Raw genomic sequence first — 6,000 nt, forward strand, 5'->3', positions numbered from 1 at the left:
TGCTAGCCCCGGCATTCATAAATTCCAGGACATAATATACTAATAAAGAAAAGCTTAATTATCTTCCTCAGCTATGTGAATCTATCCAGCAGAACAGCATACTAATGTTGTTGAAAATGGGGACAAAAATCAAGTGGAGAAAAGGGTGTAAATGGGATAGCCAGTGAAAAATGAGGACAAAGTCCTTCTCATGGATGCTGGTTCTCAAAGGTAGAAGAGAGATCCCTTTACAAGATCCTTATTGCTCCGAACCTACTGCACCATTTGAAGATGACACCAAATCCTCCATCTTTTTTACCTTTCTTCAATTGCCAATGGCAGAAAGCCGCAGAAAGGAGGTGGTAAGCAAAATTACAAAGGTTATCTTCACTCCTAAAATCCCAGTTTCCTTTCTTTTTCTCTCCTTTCAGACAGGGAACTTAAACAAAGACCACAATGGAGAAATTTTTTTTTAAGACAGCAGAGAGAGGATTCTTAATATCATCACAGAATAAATATGATTTTTTTATCTGCTCTAATGAATGTATATTCCTAGATTGTTTACTTTTTGAAGGCTATCTTCTAGTAGTTTGTGTCGCTTTGTTTTCTGGAAGCTGGCACTAGAGTTTCACTCTAGCTTAAATCAAAGATGCTTTGATATTTAATGGTTTTTTCCTGTCTTGAGGTTCAGACAGCATCAAAGGTCAAATCCAAGACTTTCAATAACAAATGTAATTCAATAAATATTTTTAAATGACTATTTGGACAAGAAAGATGGTGTTAATAGCTAGTAACTGCTAATATTAATATATCATTTAACATATTCCAGGCTCTGTGCTGAGTTTTACAACTATTATTTTCATTTGATCCTCATAACAATCATGGAAAGTAGGTACTATTATTATCCCCATTTTACTGTAGTAGAAGCAGAGGCAAACAGAAATTAAATGACTTGGCCAGGGTCATGCAGTTATTATGTGTCTGAGGCTAGATTTGAACTCAAGTCTGGGTTACATACAGTACTAGTCAAGGAACAAGTACTTATTAAGCACCTAATATGGGTCAAATTCAAAAACAGGAAATAATCCCCATTTCTCAAGGAGCTTATATATTATTCTTTTCTACTAACCCATATGGTAATCTGCACTTTTAGAGGAAGGATCAGATATGAGGATGAGTAAAGGTTGAAAAAGTTAAAAAAGAAAACAAAAAACAAAACAAACAACAACAAAAACCTACTTATTGGCCCAGAAATAAATCCAATTAATAGTCATAGAAATAGAGTTAGAAGGAAATTAATCTAGTGCATTTTCCCACACCCATACCATTTTACAGAGAAAAAGTCAAATGCTTTGCCCAAAGTCACACTGCAGCAAAGTCAACTCAATGAGTCCAAAACAGTACTCATTTCCCCCCAACCCTTATTTATCTTTCAAGCAGTCTTCCCTCTTTCTGTCAAGGGCATTCCCTCAAATTCCCATTTTCTGTCATCCTACATATATAATGTGTCCATCCCACAAATTCAGCAGTGACCAAAACTTGCCATTTTTACTTGAATATTATCTTGTACATCTGACCACTTCTCTATATATAATCACCATTTTAGTTCAGGCCCTCGTCATCTCTTATTTTTAATACTTCAGTGGTCTTCCATTTGGCTACCTGCCTCAGGTCTCCTTCACACACCTGCCAAGGCAACTCTCCTTAAGTGCACATCTAAGTCACTTTCCTACTCTAAACTTTAACAAAGTCCTTTTATCTTCTAAAAACCTTCACAATGTGACTCCAACAAATCCTAACAACCACACTACAAAATACTCCCTTTTGAACACACTATGATTCAGCCAAAATGGCCTTCCCTGTTTTCTTCTCCTGGCATTCTGTCTCCCATTTCTATTCCTTTGTCCTACCCCCTCTCTCATGCCTAGAAAGTACTCTTTCCTTCACATTCATCTCATATTCATTCAAACAGTACAATGGATGGAGTACTGGATTTGAAAACAGGAAAAACTAAGTTCAGATCTGCTTTAAAGACACTTACTACCTTTGTCGTCCTGGGTAATCACTAAACCCCTTGAGTCTTCTTATCTGTAAAATGGGAATCTTAATAGCACCAATTGCTCAGAGATGTAGAGAGGATTAAATGAGATAATATTTATAAATATGTATATATTTTATAATATATATCATATATTGTATATATAATATATAAATGTTTATAAAGCATTTTACAATCCATAGATACAAACTATCCCAACTTTCATTTTCAACAAGACTACTGCTTAAGTACCACCTTCTTCATGGTCCTCTTTTTGATCCTTTTCTAGGTCTGTCACCTATCAATGCCTTCTCTCCTTAACTACCTTGCATTTAACTAATTTGAATTTATTTTGTATTATTTGTTCTGCAAATACTTATTTATGTGCATGTTTTCTATTCCCATTAAAATGTAAGCCCTTTAAGAGTAGGATTTCTTTCATACTTTGGATTTGTCTCCATAGTACCTGGCATAGAACCTAGTCCACAGAAGATACTGAATTTTTAGTTTTTTAGTTAGTTTGTTTACTATTTGTTTAACTTTGTTTAACTAATTTTGTTTGTTAACGAATTGTTTCACTGATAGAATTTTCTTCCTCATAAATATAGTATTAAAATATTCAATAACAATAGTTCTAGTTTTTCTCCTAGATCTTTTGTTCTGAAAAAAAAAAGTTTAAATGGTATTCATATTTGCGAAATGAAGGGTAAAGGGAGAAATGAGCAGAAAAATTTCAAAATTCAGAAATTATTTTAAATTGTCTTACAAGTAGAGTGGGATGATAGAATAAATGTAATAATTGTTCATAAAATTAAAATAAATTGCAAAATAAAAAGAATCTAGAGATATCTTATTCCTGCTATCTTAATTTGCATGAGATAACCTGAGGAACAAAGGCATGAATCAAAACAGCTTCTCTCTACATTATCTATTGACATTTCTAAAACAACATCAGTTCAGTACATAAAAGTACAATAGATTTAATGTGTTATCCATGTGAACAATTAACATATTTTTATTCCATAATGTCATATGCCTATATTTCTATCACTTACCTCTTCTAACCATCTCTTCTCCATTCTTATAGCTACTGCTGTAGCAAAGGCCCTCAAGTGTTTTTCTCTGACCTATTCCTACTGGTCTTCCTGATCCCAATCTCTCCCCTTCCTAATCTATCCTGACAGAGCTGCCAGACTGTTAGTGCTGCGACACAGCTCTGACCATTTCAGTCTTCTGTCCCAAAATCTGACTCCCTATTGCCTCTGAGTTAAAATACAAATCTGTAGTCTGACATTTAAGGCTCTCACAATCTGGCTCTGATTTACCCTTCCAGTTGCATTTCCTATCTCCTATCATATCATATGTCTCTTCTTGAATCCATTGTTCCAGTCAAATTAGGCAACTGGCTATTTCTCAACTATGATACAAGATGGAAATCTTGTATACTTATGGGATAGCATAATTCTACCCATGTCTGTAATATACATCCTTCTCATCTCCATGTCTCAGAATCCTTTGTTTCAAAGCATAGCTAAATTATTACCTACATAAAAGCCTACCATTCTACCAACAGTTGTTACTGCCCCCTACTTCCTAAAACTATTTTCTGTTATTTTGTGTGTACAGTTTATTTACCTCTCTGTTTATATTTGTGATCACCAACCTTTACTTTTTTGGTTAAAATTTGTAACTGCCAATATAATGTTGTAGCCTTGAAGAGAGGGGAAACATACACACATACACACATACATCTTTATATCCCCAGACTCAAGTATAATACCTGGAACTTAGTAAGCATTTGAATAAATATTCTGAAGTGAAATGAAATTAAATACATCAAATCTAAAATTTTGTTGCTTCTGAATGAAAATGGAATTTGAGAGATCTAGACTTTCCAGACATATAACTAGCCTTTTATCACTCTTCCTGCAAAATTTGAGGGCTTTAAATGCATTTCTGAGCTGATTATCCTTTAAAAGTGAGTGTGGTTACTACACAAGAAAAAAGGAAAAGAAAAGTATTTATTAAGCACCTTTAATGTGCTGGATAGTGTGCTAAGCCCTCTACAAATATTACCCCATTTTGTCCTCATGATAACTGAGGTGAGTTGGGGGACACAGTATTATTATTTTCATTTTGCAGTTAAGGAAACTGAGGCAGCCAATGGTTTTGACCCACCCAAGTGTCTGAAGTGGGATTTTGACCCAAAAAGTTCAGAAATGGATCTGTTTGGACATAGCAACCCATAAAGCATAGAGACTGACATGCAGAAATCATGTATTATGTATATCATTTTTTAAAGTGTTCTCTCCCATTTCTTTTGAGAGTTTTCTGCCTAAATTATCTTTTAAATGTTTATCCAATGTTTACTGACATTTGTGAATGTATCATTTCTACGCATTAGAACTATGATGGAGAAAAATAGTAAGAAAAATAAAGGCAGAAAATAGAAACAATGTAGATACTTGAAAATTTGCTTTTTTCTTTTTTCTTTACTTTTTTTTATAAATTCAACTAGCTAATTATGCTACAAATATACATTGATTTGTAAATATATGTTAATTTGTATTTTATTTCAATTGTTATGTTTCATGCTTTGGGATTGTAGAAATGTACTCCTCCCCCCCCCCCCCCCCCCCCCCCCCCACACACAAAGTATGTGTTCTGATTAGGAAGAAAAGCATTTTATTTTGGGTTTGGTATTTGGACTAAAAAGCATTACAAAAGCCTCTAGGCGTTTTCTACATTGGGTTTATATGCTTACTTGAGCTTAATTTCTCACTAAAAGTTCTCCTTGAAAATTCATTTATGGGATTTTTATTTTGTAAGACAATACTCTAGCCATTTGTTGTTTTTTTCCATATGATACTATTCCTTTAGTAATCAACAGGAGGACCCCAAATATAGCACCTGCATATTAAGCAAGAGGAAAGAGAAATTATCAGGCAAAACTGAACTAATTAAATTAACTCATGACACAAAGTTCTCGCATCTTTATGAGAACCAAGATTGTGATTTCCTTAATGTTATTACCTACTGGATGCCCAAGGCATAATAGTTCGTTGCAAGACCAAAAGGGTCAGGAAATCAAGCTAACAAGTAGATGTGGGTAGGTACCTCTTTCATGCTCAGCAGCATTCAACAACTGAGATATTATCTTCGACTCAGCACTCTCACTCACCCCATGTATCCGATCCATTGTCAAAGCTTATCATTTCTACCTCCACAGCATCCCTCCATATACCCCTCTCTCTTCATGCATAATAACTCTAACCCTGGTCCAAGGTCTCCTCACCCCTTGTCTTTTAGCTTTTCTACTTGCCTCATATCTCTATCCCATCCAGCTTATCCTGCCAAGGTGATTTCTCTAAATCTTATGAATGACTCCTGTCCAATGAACTCCAATGGCTCCCTATTACCTCCAAGATCAAATCTAGAGTTCTTCGCTTGGCACTGAGAGCTCTTCCTGACCTGGCCCCTTTCTATCTTTTCAATCTGCTTATGTCTTGCTCTCCTTCACATACACCCTATGATCCAGTTACACTGACCTGCTTGAAGTTTCTCAGACATAACACTCTGTCTCTCACCTCCACACCTTTCTCTTAGCTGATATTCCCCATGTCTGAAAGGTTTTGCTTCTCCACCTCCCCCTCTTGGTTTCTCTGAATTCTATCAAAACTTAGCACAAATCCCAGCTCCTGCAAGAAATGGTTTTCAGTGTGCTTAGTTGCTAATGCTCCCTCTTTCCAATTACTTTCCATCAACTATGAATATATTTTCTATATGTATACATATAGTATGTGTAGTATGTGTATATATATTATGCATATGCATATTATGAATATATTTTCTATATGTATATTATTATGATATATATGCATATATCAAATATATGCATGCTGTATGCCTATTATAAACATATTTCTATACATATATGCATATTATGTGTAATATATGCATATATTATATAAGTGCATATTGTA

The sequence above is a fragment of the Sarcophilus harrisii genome, chromosome 3, assembly GCF_902635505.1.
Source record: "Sarcophilus harrisii chromosome 3, mSarHar1.11, whole genome shotgun sequence".
Classification (NCBI taxonomy): Eukaryota; Metazoa; Chordata; class Mammalia; order Dasyuromorphia; family Dasyuridae; genus Sarcophilus; species Sarcophilus harrisii.